The sequence below is a fragment of the Pelophylax lessonae genome (assembly GCF_965119305.1).
Source record: "Pelophylax lessonae genome assembly, chromosome: 8".
In the NCBI taxonomy this organism is placed as follows: domain Eukaryota; kingdom Metazoa; phylum Chordata; class Amphibia; order Anura; family Ranidae; genus Pelophylax; species Pelophylax lessonae.
The window spans coordinates 185,621,292-185,639,685 of record NC_138775.1 but is presented as its reverse complement, the minus strand read 5'-3'; the positions used below and the strand labels follow the sequence as shown (position 1 = coordinate 185,639,685).

The 18,394-nt window shown below is 40.2% G+C and overlaps 1 protein-coding gene across 1 annotated transcript in view; it reads left to right on the top strand.

Annotated features, from left to right (window-relative positions):
- Positions 1–18,394, top strand: part of DPYD (dihydropyrimidine dehydrogenase) — a 1,764,026-nt gene that overhangs the window by 1,319,000 nt on the left and 426,632 nt on the right. The window lies entirely within an intron of this gene.

Below are 18,394 nucleotides of genomic sequence, written 5' to 3'. Positions count from 1 at the left end.
GTGCTCCAACCAAAATTTGTGCTCTCCACCGTGCATGCAAGGTAGCCCGCTGGGCCTCTTACCAGATGGATATGGACAACGCACACTGCCCCAGACTCTCAAAAGAGTGTATCTCCTTATCCAGATGATATTGACAGCCACTTGATTGAATAAACTCAATGGATCGTCTCATTCAGCATAGCATGTAAAGGAATTACCACTCTAATTTCCCAGCATTTGACCCTCACAGCACCGTGTTGTCATTGTTCAACCTTGATGGTCATTTCACCATCAAACAAACATGGCGGCAGCAAGCCATGTGCTCACATCTGTAGGCCAAACAGAAAATACAGTTGTCACTGGGACAGGAAGACAAACATAGCAATGTAAATATCATAAGACAAACCATCATTATTGTACTAAATATGTGTACTTGTTTTCATCTGTCTTAGTTGACTTTAACTATGTAAGATGACCTGCACTTTGGTCTGGTCTGTTCCATTGTAATTGTCTTTTAGTAATGATACACTAAAATGCTTACACATTTTTGATAATAATGCCCATGGCCATCATTGTTTATAAAAAAACAAATTTTTTTGGAAACAAAGTCTAATAGTACGTGTTATATTAAAAACTCCACCTTAGTGCTTCCAAGCCTAAGAAAAGAAAAGAAAACACGTGAAACAATTCACCTAAGTGGGTTAATATGAACAAAGGCAGTTAAAAAATTATAAAAAGGTATATAATATATAGTAATAGTTATCTCTATTGACTCAAAATAAAATACATATTAACTTAATATATTTACACTTTAATGCTTGTAATACTTTGAAATCAAACATAAGTGCATTTTTTTTTAAATTTGAAAATGCTTTTTTGGATTTGTTCTATGATCTCTTCTTCCTTTTTGATTTGTTATCTTTATTCTCTAAATATCTTCTAATATATATACTAGTAATTTAAAATAAATTAAGCACAATAAACTTTCTTTATATCATAAAGTCTGCAACCCTACAATTAGGGTTGAGCAAACCCGGACTGTATTGTTCGGGATGGTACCGGACTTTTGGGTATTCAGTACCCGGACCCGAACCAGAACATTTCACTGTATGTTCGGGTACTGTCCGTTGTTCGGTAATGTTATTTGATGTTTTGGCGCGGTTTTAATGGTGCGGTTTCAAAAGGTGCAAGGCAGCCAATCAGCAAGCGTTTAACTAGTGTGCCCTTAGAAGCCATCACAGCCATGCCTACTAATGGCATGGCTGTGATTGGCCAGTGCAGCATGTGACCCAGAGTCTATATAAGCTGGAGTCACATAGCGCTGCGTGTCACTCTGCTCAAACTATACTAGTGAGAGGTTCCTGATGCTGCTGAGGGAGATATAGGAGATTACTGTAGGGTCAGGCTGGAGATAGCTTTGAGGGAAAGAATAGGAAGAATCTTCTTTAATCAGACAGCGATCTACATTGATTTTATTGTGTGGGGGTGCAGTGCACAATCTTTTTGCCTGGAGGGAGAGATAGAAGATTATTGTAGGGTCAGGCTGGAGATTTCTTTAAATGAAAGAATGGGAAGAATCTTCTTTAATCAGACAGCGATCTACATTGATTGTATTGTGTGGGGAAGCAGTGCACGATCTTTATGCCCTGACCTGAGCCCAGTGAGGAGGAGAAAGGAGAAAAAAAAACTTTTATCAGTCTGTTAGGTGGGCAGCGTGCGGTGCTGTGCATTTAATGCAAGCTCAGTGCATATGTGTCTGCTTAATCTGTATTTTAAAAAGAAAAAAACTTTTTTCCTTCATATTTTACTTTAACATACAGTGTTTAGACAGACACTGCTTTTCTAACCTGCTCTTCAAAAAGCACCAATGTGAGGGGAAAATAATTATTTTTCAGTATTTAGGGAAAAAAAAATATTATTCAGTTTTTCATTCAAATGGGTTTTTTTTTTTATTCAATAGCGGAATAGAACAACAACAGTATCCAACCTGTTTGGCTTGCATTTAAAAAAGAAAAAAACTTTTTTTCAATATTTAGGGAAAAAAAAATATTTTTCAGTTTTTCATTTAAATGTTTTTTTTTTTATTCAATAGTGGAATAGAACAACAACAGTATCCAACCTGTTAGGCGTGCGGTGTGTAGCGGCCATTTCATGCAAGCTCAGTGCATATGTGTCTGCTTATTCTGCATTTAAAAAAGAAAAAAACTTTTTTCCTTCATATTTTACTGTGACTTACAGCGTTTAGACACTGCATTTCAAATCTGCTATTCAACAAGCACCAATTATGGGGACAATTATTTTTCAGATTTTCATTTATACGTTATAGTGTGATACACCCATTGCATCCTGTCGTATTCCGCTATTCAATAAACACCCATTTAGGGAAAAAATATTCAATTGCGGCCTAGTCTGTATCTGTACATGTGAGATACACCCTTTAGACACTGTTGTTCTATTCTGCTATTTAATAAACACCCATTTAGGGAAAAAATATTAAATTGTGGCCTAGTCTGCATATGTTACAGCGCAACAAGGCACACAGGTCTTGCATGGAGGCCCAGTTATTGGTGGTGAAGTGGTGCTGTTCCGCAGAGTGACTCATGCGTGCGTGCTGCAGCTGAAATTCCACTATGGCCTGCTGCTGATCGCACAGTCTGGCCAGCATGTGCAAGGTGGAGTTCCACCTTGTGGACACGTCACATATGAGATGGTGAGCGGGAAGGCTGAAGTTACGCTGCAGCGCTGACAGGCGAGCATCAGCAGGGTGAGAACGCCGAAAGTGCGCACAGACGGCGCGCACTTTCTGCAGCAGCTCTGACATATCGGGGTCATTTCTAAGGAACCTCTGCACCACCAAATTCAGCACATGCGCCAGGAGGCAAACTGAAGCGCACTGCAATCCTCGGTGGTGGAAGGACATGCGCCAAACTGCAATCCGCCTCAGGCCCAGCCGCCACTGCATTTACCCAGTGTGCTGTTAGGGAGATACAATGTCCCTGACCGTGCTTACTGGTCCATGTATCCATAGTCCTCCATCAGATCTGAGAAAGGGGCGAGTCCCCGAAACATGTCATCTCAAATTTGGAACAGTCACACTCTGCTACTAAGGTGAGGTTGTGGAAGACAGTTTCATGTCACAGGTCATACACAGTGGCAAGACTGAGCACATCAATAAGACACATGGTATTTACATTGCATCAGCAAGGTCTCTCCCAGGCAAAGATTTCAATACAAACTGGGGTATCAAGATGTGTCGTTAAAGCTATGATGAAGAAACACAAAGAAACTGACAATGCTGAGGACAAGGGGCAATGTGCAAGGGGCAACGGGCAAATAAACTTAATGCAGAAGATGAAAGACACATCATGCTTATTTATATTTGATACAAATCTACTGTCTGGGATAGTATGGGCAGAAGTGGTCTCCTTGAAAAATGTGGAAATAAGGCTATGCAAGGCTGAGACCAGGCTAAGCGACTCAACTATGTGTAAAAGCATAGGAACGGAGGTGCAGAAAAATGTCAGCAAATGATGTCTGATGAGTCAAAATTTTAAAAATTTGGCAGTAGCAGGAGGCAGCTTGTTCCCCCAAGGTCTGGAGAGCTGTACAATAATGAGTGTCTTGCAGGCAACCGTGAATCATGGTGGAGATCCCTTGCAAGTTTATGGCTGCATTTCTGCAAATAGATTTGGAGATTTGGTCAGGCTCACACGTGTCTTCAATACTGAGAAGTACAGGCAGATACTTATCCATCATGCACTACCATCAGGGAGACTGCAACAGCACAACAAACCCAAACATACAGCCAATGTCATTAGGAACTATCCTCAGCATAAAGAACAAAGAGTCCTGGAAGTGATGGTTTAGCTCCCACATAGCCCTGATCTTAATATAATCGAGTCCATCTGGGAAGATCTGCTGGTAATTCTTAAGATGTTTGGAACAACCTACCTGCCTAGTTCTGTCAAAAACTGTGTGCAAGTGTACCTAGAAGTATTAATGCTATTTTGAAGACACAGAGTAGTCATCAAATTTAATTTCATTTGGATTTCTCTTCTGTTCATTTACTTTCCATTTTGGTAATAATAAAAAAAAAATAAAGATAAAAATAAACTTTTAATACTTCTATTTCTGAAAGCATTCTTCATTTTTCATACCTGACCAAAACGTTTGCACAGTTGTGTGTGTGTGTGTGTGCGCGCACAATCTGTTGACATATATTGAGCTCTAGTTTACATTTTACAACTGCAATTACACATCTGAGACTGGATCCTCTGAATTTGTTGCAATCATTTGATTACTTGTGTGAACACTGAAATTCCCACACCATAAATATCCTATCTTAATGGGGGTAATACATTATTCAGGCTTTCCATGCAGATTTCAGTAAGAAAAATAAATCTAAGTAGCTCACCAGTGAGAAAGGAAAAGTGACGGAGCTTTTATCATCTTTGTAATTAAAAATTGTGGAAGAGTAGTTAAATCTACTTTATATTTGGATGCTATTTACAAAGATGCTCTTAGTGCAGAGAGCAAAAGTACCTTATCAAAGCTGGATATGGATGACTTTAAACCTTATCAAAAGACAGATGGTTTGCCTGCCAAAAAGAGATATATACCTTAAAAAAACATGTAATGTATGTGAATGATTTTAACTAAACATTACAATATTTGATAAAGCTAAGACTCTGTAATATTGCCTTCTTTTTAAAGAAGACTTAACACAGTAACCTTTTAACATAGCATTTAATGCACATGAACAAAATATTTGCAATAATGAAGCAAATAGCTGGCTACACTGGATCATTTGTGTTGTGAGGAGCTGCACTTACCTATAGATTATTTATCATAATAGAAATCTTTTATTGAGAAAAGACCTACAATTATTTTTCATGGAATGACCTGTGCACTCATTCCCATTGCATTTATGCTACCCCTTGTTACTTTAGTATGTAGCAATGGCTGTATTTGACAAATCTGGATTTTTTTTTTATATACTTTTGAGAGTTATTTGCGAGTTTTGGTTACATACAAATTATCGATACACAGTATTGTTATACAGATATGACATACTGGGTTTGAATTAAGAAATGTATAAGAGCCTGTATAGGGGTTGATAGTCTCGCATGGAACAGGGGGAGAACATCAATCTATAGTTTGGATGACTCTGTACTGGTCAATAATACATTTTACATTAATCTGATACGAAAAGAAGGTCTTTCGCAATTTCTAAATATTGCTTATATTTCTATGTAAGCGTGCTTAAATCTGATTTTAGCTGAGTGTGACGTGGGTGGTCAGTCCCACGAGACCATAGGTCGGACATAGTGAATATAGGTAAGTATTACGTACAGTACCTCAAAAAAGTGAGTACACCCATCACATTTTTGTAAATATTTTATTGTATCTTTTCATGTGAAACCACTGAAGAAATTAAACTTTGCTACAATGTAAAGTAGTGAGTGCACAGCTTGTGTCTAAACCACTGACAACAAACGTGAGTACACCCCCTGAATGAAAATGTCCAAAAAGGGCCCAATTAGCCATTTTCCCCCCCTGGTGTCATATGACTAATGTTACAAGGTCTCAGGTGTGAATGGGGAGCAGGTGTGTTAAATTCGGTGTTATCCTCCTCACTCTCTCATACTGGTCACTGGAAGTTCAACATGGCACCTCGTGGCAAAGAACTCTCTAAAGGATCTGAAAAAAATAATTTTTGCTCTACATAAAGATGGCCTATGCTATAAAAAGATTGCAAAGACCCTGAAACTGAGCTGCAGCACGGTGCCCAAGACTATACAGCGGTTTAACCGGACAGGTTCCACTCAGAACAGGCCTCGCCATGGTCGACCAAAGAGGTTGAGTGCATGTTCTCAGCATCATATCCAGAGGTTGTCTTCGGGAAATAGACGTATGAGTGCTGCCAACATTGCTGCAGAGGTTAAAGGGGTGGGGGCTCAGTCTGTCAGTGCTCAGACTATGTCAGAAAGGTTTTACTGACATAGTCTCCCGGTGAAAGAAGGATGCTGTTTTGGTTAGGCCTGCTTTATGGCAAACGTTATGTGCTCCATGTTCATTGGCTTTTGGGAACATTGAGTTTTCATGTATCGGAAGATAATTTTATATATTTGATGGTAAGTTAAGCATTTTCCGTACTTCTCTCCATGCGATTACTGTGACACGAATCAAGATGTGATGTTGTAGGTCTTTCGGGAGAGCTGTTACTTTGCTGTGTAAGTTGAAAAGGGTGGGCTATGTTGGATTCCAAGGTGAAATCAACGTAATTAGAGGAGCAAGAGATCCAATCTAAACCATATCTAAGTAGACATGCTAGGTTGTACAATCTAATATCTGGTAGGCCAGCCCCTCCATCGATCTTTGGAAGGTGCAGTTTTGTTAGGGAGATGCGAGGTCTCTTTGTGCTAAATTTGAGGTAGATTTGAGGTCTCTTTGTATAAATGATGATAAAGCTTTGTTTATTATTTGTACATCTTTATGTTTTAGGAGAATAGGTATTGTCTGAAGAGGCTAAAGAAGGCGTGGGAAGCTCACCATTTTGATCAAGTGGCACCTTCCAAAGAACGTCAGGGGCAGAGTCATCCAAACTTCCAATTCTTTCTTAATTTTTTCTGGAAGTGGTGGGAAATGAAGGTGGTATAGTGATGATGGATCCTTCCCAATCTTAATGCCTAAATAAGTAATATAGTTGTTTGCTAGAGGAAAGGGAGAAGATGCATCCCATTGTGACAAAGTTGTTTTTGTGAGGGGTAGTACTTCGCTCTTGTCATAAATAACTCTGAGTCCCGTAATGGAATTACATTTTTCCAGTAGAGAGCAAAGAGTTTTCAAGTCTGAGCAAGGGTTAAAGGTGAAGAGAAGCATGTCATCGGTGAACAATGCTGTCCGATGTTCCTCCCTGCCTATGTGTATACCGTGTAGGGGGGATAATTTCAGTAAGTATCTCGACAAGGGTTCTAGAGCTAGGTTGAAGAGTATAGGTGATAGTGGACATCCCTGTCTGGTGCCTTTGTGCAGGTGTATGGAGTTAGATATGCCCGCTGAGGTAACAATGCATGCAGTTAGATTGGTGTACATGGCCTGTATGAATTCTACCACCTGGCCAGAAAAGCCAAAGCTCACAAGGGTCAGAAAAAGCCAATCAAAATTAATATTGTCAAAGTCCTTTTCTGCATCCAACGTTACAATAGCTAGTTGTTCTAAGGAGCGCGTTTTGGCATACTCAAGTGTGGCTAAGACTTTACGTATATTGGAGGTTGCAGATTGGCCGTTAGCAAAACCTGCTTGTGTGGGATGTATGAGCATTGGTAGGATACGTGATAGCCTTCAGGCTATGATCTTAGATATAATTTTAGCATCTATGTTCAGCAGCGAAATTGGTCAGTAAGAACCAGGTAATGTGGTGTCTTTTCCTTTTTTTGCTAATTGATGTACTCCTGTGTACCTGTGGGCATGTATTTGCTTTCTTCCCAAATAGTGTTGTAAAGGGATGTGAGGCTTAACATTAATGTTTCACTGGATGACTTATAGAATTCCTTATTACGGGTCTTCGCAGGGGCCCTGAATGGATGCTACCCATGTTTTTCTCCTTACCCTGCATGCTGCCTGGGGCTGGCCCGCCCTCCCTGGCACACAGCTTTGTTCCCTTTGGGGTGCTCCGGGAGGATGGGGCGGCGGCCGGGCGAGGCATTGGTGTGGAATTTGTGTTATATCTCCAATTCTATATGTTATTGCCTTGAAGCTATCATCTGTACCTGCTGTTTTTGTCCAGTAATACATGGATAGTTGATCCACTTACTGTGCCATATTCAAGTACCCTTGCGAATGTACACTTTACCTGTTTTTACCGTTTTTCTCTTTCTTGAAAATCAATAAAAATATTGAAACAGAATTCAGCCGTGTAACCGTCTGGGCCTGGTGCTTTATGGTTTGCAAGGGATTTAATTGTGGTGTTTATTTCATCAGGCGAAATGGGTGCATTTAGGGATTCCAATTGCAAGGTTGATAGTGTGTTTAGCGATATGTTACCTAGGAAGGAAAAGGCATCTTCTTGATTGATGGTATCTTTAGAGTATGGTTTCATATAGTAAGCTTCCAATATGTTTGTATTCTCCTTTGGGGACTTATTTGGGTGGCCAGCTTTATCTTTTAGTGATAATGTGTGTCAGTGTATGGATAATGTGTGTAAGACTCTTATTAGTCTAGAGAGTAAATGACTTGGTTTGTTTCTGAATCTGTGTAGCATCTAGATATGATTGTTTCTCTTCTCCAATTGTTCTGCCATAGGTCAACCTGGCGTTTGGTTGAATGCCAAGTTTTTATATGTTCTGGGGAGTTTGAGCTGGCCAAATTATTTTGTGCTTTGCGTAGTTCTTCGCTTGTTTGTTTATACTTCTGTAGTAAGGCATTTTTGAATGATGTGGTGTATGCAAATATTTTGCCCTGAAGGACGGATTTGCCTGCCTCCCAGAACAGAATCAGATTGGTTGTATGTTCTTGATTATGCAAAGTATAGTCGGCCCAGGTAGTGTGTATGTGATGTATGAAGTCTTCATTGTTAATCAAATATGTGGGAGTTGAATGTGTTTTTAGCATTTCTATTGCAAGCGATATGGGGGAGTGATCCGAATACTATGTGTCAGTGATGGGGTGCAAAAGAGGTCTTCTAATCTGGCTTATGAATCGTGTGAAGAAGAGTAGAACGTGATTTCCCTATAAGTAGGGTGACTGAGACGCCATACATCTGTTAGGTTAAGAGCAGATGTCATTGATGATAGTGGGGTTTCATGTGTGGAAGATGTTTTCTTTGTGTTGGTATGTTTCTGTTTGCAAGATCTATGATCCTCAGCTGGGTACATGACTGTGTTAAAGTCACCTCCTATTATATGTAATGGCATTGGGTTTTGAAGGAGCCATTTAGAGTGTCCTCGAAGAAACTTGTGGTGGGGGATTATGGTGCATAGATGTTTGAATATCTTGAAAGGGGAAACTGAGACATAGATATTTTGCATCCTGAATCATCTCTTGTAATCGAGGATGGTAAATTCTTGTGTAATAAGATTATAGTCCCTGCCTTGTGGTCTACAGCTGGGGAGCCTACTACTTCACCCATTTATAGCTTTTTTAAAAGGCGGAAGTTGAGTTCTGATAGATGAGTTTTCTGTAAGAGTGCAACATCGGTCTTTAACCATTTTAGATGACGTAATACCATCATGCGTTTGTTGGGGTATCTTAGACCCTTGAGGCTATGAGACTATTTTTAAGATGGCCATAATAACGATTGAGATTTGTGAGGATCTATTTATCAGCTATGATTAACCTGTTTGGTGTGTTGAATGAAGGTAGGAAGTGACCTATGTCTGAGTGGTGGGCGACACATAGAAAGGAAGAACATATGGACCAGTAAGTGAGTACCAAAAAGAGCCAATGGGAGAGGGAAAATCCCTTTTCCCATAAAATTTTGCTCATTTGCAATTTTGCTCTGCAAGCAAAGGTGTGTGAGAAACTGTTCCCTCAAGCCTTTAAACGCCACTTGCGTGGAAATATGTCATACCATGGGGGCAACATATAGTGAGGTTTTAACATTGGCTTGTGGGGTGCATAAAGTTGTCTAACAGGAGTTGGAGCTAAGGTATGACTCCGGTAACAATATTGAATATAATTGAACAGGGATAACCAATAAGGTATGTAACCTATATTGTGCATTAAACTTGTGAGTAGCTGCAGAAGGAGGATATCATGCAAGTATAAACTTAGGATGACCACAGTTGTTTGATCACAGTTTGTGAAGGAAAGGGTAGCTATAGCCTTGATGTATGGCCAGGACCCAAGTTACCAATCAAGTGATTATTCTGCAAGTAGATGTAGCACCATATTTAACCTTCTTTGAGGTTTCCTTAGTGGGGCTGAGTTGTGCTTTATGGGACAAGGTTGCCTTCCTAGCAGGAGAAGTTTTATCCTCAAGAGGTGTGGTATGAGAGGATAAGAAGTGCTCTTTATCTGAGGGAGAGGTAAAAGTTAGTCATTCACCTTCTGGGATTGTAAGGTGTAGGATCGCTGGATAGCCCAGTGTGAACTTGATACATTGTTGATATAGAGCCGTGCATACTTGAGAAAAAGCTTTTCACTTCTGGGACACTTCTGCTGAGTAATCAGCGAATGATAGTAGATTGTGGCCCTCTATTTGTAGTGAATGTTGGCATCTAAATCTCAGTAGTATAGGGTGTTTGTCGGCATAATTTAAACATCGGACTATGACTGGTCTTGGGTTTTTCCTGGATTCATTAGGGGGATCAATTCTATGCGCTCTTTCCACTGTACAATGTACATTCATCCCCAGGGTGTTGGGAATAAATGAGGAGCACAGTGAAAGCAGGGAATCTGGTTTTATAGATTCAGGAACATCGATAATGCGGAGGTTGTTCTTCCTGGATCTGTTTTCTAAATCCTCAATTTTGTCCTGCAGTAACTGGAGTGCCTCTTCATGTTAGTGGATATCAGTATTATTTTGTGTGACCTCTTCTAAGGAGGAGATTCTCTGTTCTGCCTCCTGAATTTGGCACCTTTGGGAGCCCAGCTCCTTGTGTATTTGAGCCATCCCCTGTGCTATAGCAGTTTCCACTGCAGATGTAATGGTGGGGGAGAGAATAGCTGCCACCGCCACAGCGATCTGAAAAAAAATATCTCTGTTTTTATTAAGAAAAAAAAAAAGAAATCCTTCTGGGTGATCAATGTACATTGCAAGAATTTTAGCAAACTTTGCTGAAGAGTCCTACTTGTTTCTGCTCTGAAAGAATTTTTGATTCCAATTCTGAATAGGTGTGACATTTTCATTTTTGATCAGCTTAGTACTTGTAAGGCCCCTTTAGAAGTGATTAACCCTTTAGGGGAATCTCACCAAAACTTACATTTTTATTGCAGAGGATGCCTAAAATCTGACTTGTATCTTAGTTCAGACTTCTGGAAAAATCAGTGATCCAATCACACAAGCAGAAAATGACTTCTTTGTGGAAGTTCTGAAAACCAACTGTATACGTAACACCTCCAAGTTTCCATATTGCATTTCATTTTACAGAAAATTACAACTCTGCAGACTGAAAAGGAAACATCATTTTAATATCAATAAATTACAATATGGTTTGTGTTGCAATTTTAAATGCTATAATGCTTTTTTTATTTGCATTATTTTTTCCTACAAAAGTGGAGTTGCTCTTTAACACAGGCTAGATTGGCTTTTTTAGAATAGACTGGCATTTAGCAATTCTTAAAATCCTTGTTTTATATTATTGTTCTCCATAATAACTCTAGTTATTTAGCAGCACTTGATTAAGGAGAGCTGTGAGCACTTTGGCTATATCCTGTGACCCATTGTCAATATAAATAAACTTTTACTAGGTCTAGTACTCCGTGGCGCTCTTGTATTTTGGCATTATGTTTCTAAAGTGTGGAGAGGGACTCAGAAAGAGATATGCAGTGACCACATGATTACACACATGCCCTACAAGTAAAAATTCAGTCTTATTAGGTAGTTCACTGGAGCAAACAACGCAAGATCATTTGCTTCTCATAAATTGATTTTCTCTTTTGTTTTTGTAAGGACACAGCTCTGCTTTAGATAATAACCAACATTGTTTGTTGGAGGACAGAGCTCTGCTTTAGCTAATCACCATTATATGATTCCCCATTTTTAAGTTTGGGATGCTATGTGCCTAAAAAACAAAAGACATAGAAAGGGGCATCCCCTGCTGGTGACCAAAACCCCCTCGACAACTGTGGACAACTCCGTTACTATCCTAGGTCTAGTAGCTGGTTTGGTGGCCTGTGTACTTTTATTGTGGTGGCCTGTGTACTTTTAATTTGCATACTCTTTTAACCACTTGGCGACTGCCTAACGACGATTTACGTCGACAGTCAGCCCCTCACAGGCAAAGTGACTTAGATCTACGTCGCTAGCCTGTGAGGGTCTAGGGAGCGAGCGCGTGCCGCCAGAGGCGCGCTCCCGCGTGGTCACGGACCCCCCCCGCGCGTTTGACTGGCGGAATCCCGATGTCCGCCGGTCACTCTGTGATCGCCGCTGCAGAGGGAGAAAGTCAGGCGGCTAGTGTAAACAAGCCGCCTGTCATTTTCCCCTGTGTAGAAACTGTGATCACACGGTTCTACTATGTAGGACCGTTGATCATTGTTTCTACAGCTCAACAGACAGCCAATCACAGTTAGAATCACGCCCCTAGGGACACACACAGCCCCTCCCTCTCAAATAAAGTTAACCCCTTCACTACCAGTGTCATTTTGCAGTAACAGTGCATATGTATAGCACTGATTACTGCAGTAATGTCACTGGTAACCCCAAAAGTGTCAAAAATGTCAGTCAAGGGTCCGATCTGTCCGCCGCAATGTCGCAGTGCTGCAAAAAAAATTGCAGATCGCCGCCATTACGCGTTTAAAAAAAAAACAACAAAAATGACAAAAATCTTTCCCTTTGTTAGTAAACGCGATAACTTTTGCGCAAACCAATCAAAATACGCTTTTTGCGATTTTTTTTTACCAAACATAGGTAGCATAAAACAAATTGGCTGAAAATGTTAAAAAATTTTGATTTTTACATTTTTTGGGGGGAATTTCATATAAAAAAAATGTGAAAAATATTGCTATTTTTGCAAAATTGACGCTCTTTTTTTGTTTATAGCGCATGATCAAAAAATCGCACAGGTGATCAAATACCACCAAAAGAAAGCTCTGTTTGTGGGAAAAAAAGGACGTCAAATTTGTTTAGGTACAGCGTCGCACGACCGCGCAATTGTCCGTTAAAGTCACGCAGTGCCGAATCACAAAATACCCCCTGGTCAGGAAGGGGGTAAAATCTTCAGGGGCTTAAGTGGTTAAGGCAGTGCTGTATTTTGGCCTAGGCCAACAAGGCCCAGGCCTAGGTCGGCACTTTGCAGGGGGGGCAGCAAAAAAGCCACCCCCACCTGAGACATTATTGGCCACTGGTTGCTAGAGCCGCCTTTCTCACCCCACACTCTCTCACACCCCCCCCCTCTCTCTCACTCACCCCCTCCTCTCTTTCTCCCCCTCTCTTTCTCTCTCTCTCTCTCTCTCATCCCTCCTCTCTCTCTCCCTCACTCTCACCTCTCTCTTTCTCTCTCATCCCCACTCTCTCTCATTCCTCTCTCTCTCATCCCCCTCTTTCGTCCCCCTCTCTCTCGCTCTCTCTCTTATCCCCCCTCTCTCTCTCTCTCTCTCTCTCTCTCATCCCCCCACTCTCTCCCCTCCCCTCTCTCTCTCTCTCATCCCCCCACTCTCTCACATCCCCCTCACTCTCTCTCTCTCTCATCCCCCCCTCTCTCTCTCTCTCCTTGATCCCCCCTCTCTCTTTCACCCCCCTCACCCCTGCTCTCTCTCCCTCCCTCACCCCCTCTCTTACTCTCCCTCACCCACCCCCCTCTCTCTCTCCCACCCCCTCTCACTCCCCTCTCGTGAGATCTCAGCGGTTCATGCTGGGACTTGTAGTCCTTTAATTACTATAAACATTAACCTTTACTAGCCATGAGCATAGAGCTGAATGTATCCGGGCTCAATTCAATGCAGATTTGATGAACATGACTGAAGTTTTGGTGCTGAAACCAAATCCAAACCAATGTTACATAGAATGTTTTCAATCATTCTCAGGACATAAGCCCTTAACAAAGATGACTACTGCAGATGCCACAAGTGCCAAGACACACAGATAGAATTTTGGCACTAGGTTGTGGATTTCCCCCTAGCCAGACAGGCACGGGTTAAGGCGTGCCTGTCTGGCTAGGGGGAAATCCACAACCTAGTGCCAAAATTCTATCTGTGTGTCTTGGCACTTGTGGCATCTGCAGTAGTCATCTTTGTTAAGGGCTTATGTCCTGAGAATGATTGAAAACATTCTATGTAACATTGGTTTGGATTTGGTTTCAGCACCAAAACTTCAGTCATGTTCATCAAATCTGCATTGAATTGAGCCCGGATACATTCAGCTCTATGCTCATGGCTAGTAAAGGTTAATGTTTATAGTGCACACCAAAAGAGGATTGGATTTGTAAAACCTAAATCTAGCCATTGTAAACATTCAGCAGAACTGGTTATGTTATCATGCTTTTCCATACACTATATAACTGTCTCCTTTTGAATACTTTCCTATGCTCTAGGAATTTTAAGTAAATACAATTTTGGAGGTGAATGTGCCTTTAAATGGAAAAGCAAAATATGTAGCAGAAGGTAGCATGTTAAACTGTACAGCGTGCAAAATCCATTGCCAAAAACCATAGTGGAAGCTACGTAATAGAATACTGCAATATTTTTCCTTCTTGTTGCATTAAGCAGCAGAGCCAGGCAGTCATGTCTAACCAAGTGTTTTAGTAAGATAACAAGGACGGTGTCATATTCTGTCTAAAATTCCACTACTCAGGACAGTTAGCAGTTGAAATAATTCATTTTATTATTTGTCATTGCATACAAAGCAGCTGCCAGGGATGTGACTGTCATGTAAAGGTTCAGTGAACATTCAGTGCCCCAACATCCAATTATCGCTTTGAAAATACAAAAGATTTTTATTCTGCATTATGTATTTAGTTGGACTTTTATAATCCCGTTTGTTACTGTTAACTTAATAGTCCATAATAGACGCTTAAAGGACCTGCAGAAACACAAATAACAAGTAATTTATTGTTATTTTTAATGTGTTTGCTATGTTTTTTAATGTTATTTCAGCATCTGCAATTACCATAGTAAATAATGTAGTTTACAGGTAATTCTGGTAACTTTCTCAATCAAACCTGAGATTGTTGAAAAGCATGTACATTGCTACTCAATTAGGGTTAAAAAAATAAGAAACTAGTTCTGTTTAAGGCAATTTGAAAGGGCACTGATGTCTAGCATTGTGGGACGCTTTTGTTTTTACAAGTTTGGTACAAATCCATTGATGTTATATGAATAAATGGAGCAACAAATGGCACAAAACTGGAGCTTTAGCAAACCACAACTAATGGGTAACCATGTTACTTGAACTTGTTTTTTTTTAAATCAGCTCTACTGAACTGCTAATATTTGATTGATTTTTACAAATTACTTAATTTATTTACTTCCACCATTGTGTCATAATAAAGTCTCAAAGTGGGCATTTGGTTATTGATGAATTGTGAATGCAGGGGACTGTTTTAACTTCTTTACCATGCATTCAGGGGCATGTAGAAAGGGGAGTAGGTGAAAAAGGAGGATGTGGAGGAGAAAGAGGTAAAGAAGGAACAATGAGTTACAGCATGGGAGCAGTATAACCATCTTACAATTCCTGGGCGTTGGGGTATCACAGATGAGACTGTTGGCATGTAGCTGTCGTTGGTATTGCATTTCTGCCTGGTAAACATCATTTTCTCCATATTGCCTGATAATATGATTCATGTGGGTGGATGTGCATCTTATCTGGTCAGGCTGCATGCTCAGATTTGGGTCTGCTATTTGGAGGCACCACAAAGTTTTTTTTTTTTTTAATGCTTGGGGTCCTTTTTTTTAACCACCTTTATTGTCTCCAATGACTTATGGATGCACACTGGAATTTTTCCATACATTGGTTACGTTTCTATATTTGTATGGATTATGCTTTGTATACTATACAACTTTAATAAAACTTGGACATTACTTTTTTAACATTTGCTCCAATTGACTTTAATGGGGTTTGGATTCAGCACCTTAACTTCTCTGAAGTCCACCCAAACCGGCTTCAGACTTAAAGTGGTTGTAAAGGCAGAAGGTTTTTTACCTTCCTATGGAGTAAGGTAAAAAAAAAATTCTGCATGCATCTTCCCCTGCACCTCCCATCCTCCTAAATACATACCTGAGCTCTATCTCAATCCAGCAATGTGCACAAGAGCTGAGGCTCTCTCAGCTTTCTTGCTCCTCATTAGCTCAGATACGGTAGCAGGAGACATTGTTTCCCACTGCTGGCTATCAGAGTCAATGACAATAGAGTGGGGGGGGGGGGGTCAAGGCCGACGCCACTCGGTGTGTCTTATGGACACATGAGCAGGGCTTGGGAGCAAGCATGCATGTGTGCCCCCAAGGCTAGTGGCTTACTATGGGAGACACTCAGCGGGGGTTGGTGGAGCCCAGAGCATTGGCAGGGGATACCAGAAGAGGAAAGAAAACACTGTACAGAGCAGGTATGAATACAATTACTTGTTATTTTAAATAAAAAACAAAGACAAGCTTTACAACCACTTGAACTCACGTAAGTACAGATCATCCCTAGCGTTTACCAATAGAATAAACATATGCTGTAGAGATACAGAAATGTATGCTTGTCACCAATTTTATCCTTCAGGGTTTTGAGGCAAAGATAGGTATCTTTATACTTCTTCTCCTACACAATGGGACCTATAAATATTTTCCATGATAGTGTCTAAAAGTAATCCTTATAGTAAATTCTTGCATAAATTCTAATTGCTGGCTTGTATCAGGAACTTCTAGTTGCTTAACTATGAAATCACTGTAAATGTAGTTCTGCAGTAATTCCCTTGACACATGTGACTTTTTGTCTCTGCTATAGAAATTGTATTGGTTGTCAAGGACTATTATTATTTCTTTCTCACATCCTAATACATTCAGCTAAGGGATAGACATGTATGTTGTGTTAGAGAAACCTCTCTATAAATTAATTTCAATTTACTGTAAATTGTTTACTTATTTAAATTTACTGTAAATTGTTTGAAATTTATGGTAAATTTGAATTTAATTTACTTTATATTGTTTACTTTTGGTCTAGATTTTCTTTCTTTTTGCTCGTTATATATTTCTTATTATTTTTAAATGAAATATATTGTGCATCTGTGTATGGAGGAGCATGGGACCTATCATGTAACAGTGCTGAGCCAGTCACACAGGGAGCCCTGTACACTCTTTGACTCTAGTGACTCTTAGCTTAAAATAAATCAGTGATGGGAATGTATTATTTTTTGGTCTTCTCACATTACGTTTTCTTCAGTTTTTAGCATAATGTTACTGGTTCAGGAGATAATGGACATATTAGGTAAACTATGGCACCAACATCCCTTAAATCATATTTTAGCTTTTATGTATTAACCTTTATCCTAAAAGGAAAACATACTGTTGCTGTAACTGCTTCTGTAATGGTAGTGTGAGCTGGAGTTTGGCTTAAGTTTGTTAGTGTATCTAAATCTGCTAGTACAACAAACACTCTCCTCCCGCCGGACTAACTATGCTGCTGTCCAAAGGTTCTCCTTCAGCCAGAGTGGGAGAATTTTAATACAGGAGGTGTGTTACTGGCCAGTAGACATGGGCTGAACACCCCCCTGTTTGGTTTACAACAGAACTCCCTAACAGGGGGGGAAAGTTCTAACCCGAATGGCCAACTCCAATAAAGTCTATGGGAGCCAAACAAGAAAAATCAAAAGTGCCCATTTTGAAGGCTTATATGCAAGTAAGTGGCCATAAAGGGGAGATGGGGGTCTGGGTACTTCCCTATGAGACATGTATCAATGCAAAAAAAGTTTTTTAAAACAATAATTTTTTCAGTAGCAGTAATTTTAATGATGCTTTGGGTGCAACAATAAAAATTAAAAACGCCTTTAAACATAGTGCCTGGGGGGTCCACTTAATGTGTCTGTAAAGTGGCACATCTGTAGAATATATATAGATATATATATGTGTATATATTTATATCTATATGTATAAAATGCTGCAGCAAAAATTAAATTTCTAAAGGAAAAATAAACAAATCAAATCATTGAATCATTTAATATGACTCTCGGTTACAATTGCCGGCAACCGGATATTGAAAAATTAAGGAAAAAAACAACGTGGGGTCCCCCCCCCCAGTCCATACTAGGCCCTTCGGGTCTTGTATGGATTTGGAGGGAACCCATACACCAAAATTTTAAAAATGGCGTGGGGCCGCCCCCCTAAAATTTATACCAGACTCTTATCCGGGCATGCAGCCTAACAGGTCAGGAAAGGAAGAGGACAAGCAGGCCATCAGGTGATGTTGCCAGGTGGCCCCGCCCTTATCTATATAAGAACTGTCAAAGTGCAGAGGAGGCAATCGTCAGGAGGCCGTCCCAGAAGGTGGAGCATTTTTCTTTTTTTTTTTTTTGGGTCAGCGGGCGACATGATTGGCAATGAATTTACATTGAGAGACACAATTTTTACATTTTTTTTTTATAAAGGATTTACCAAGAACTTGTTTCTTGTTTTTATTACTTTTTATACACTTTTTTTGGTGAGCGGGTAGGGGGTACAGTGTACTCAATACTCATACTTCACATGGGGGGCTTTCAGTTTCCGATATGCTTCCCACCCGCAGACTCAACCACTGGCCACAATTGTGGGGATGAGGACCTTGTCTGCATTAACATGGGGA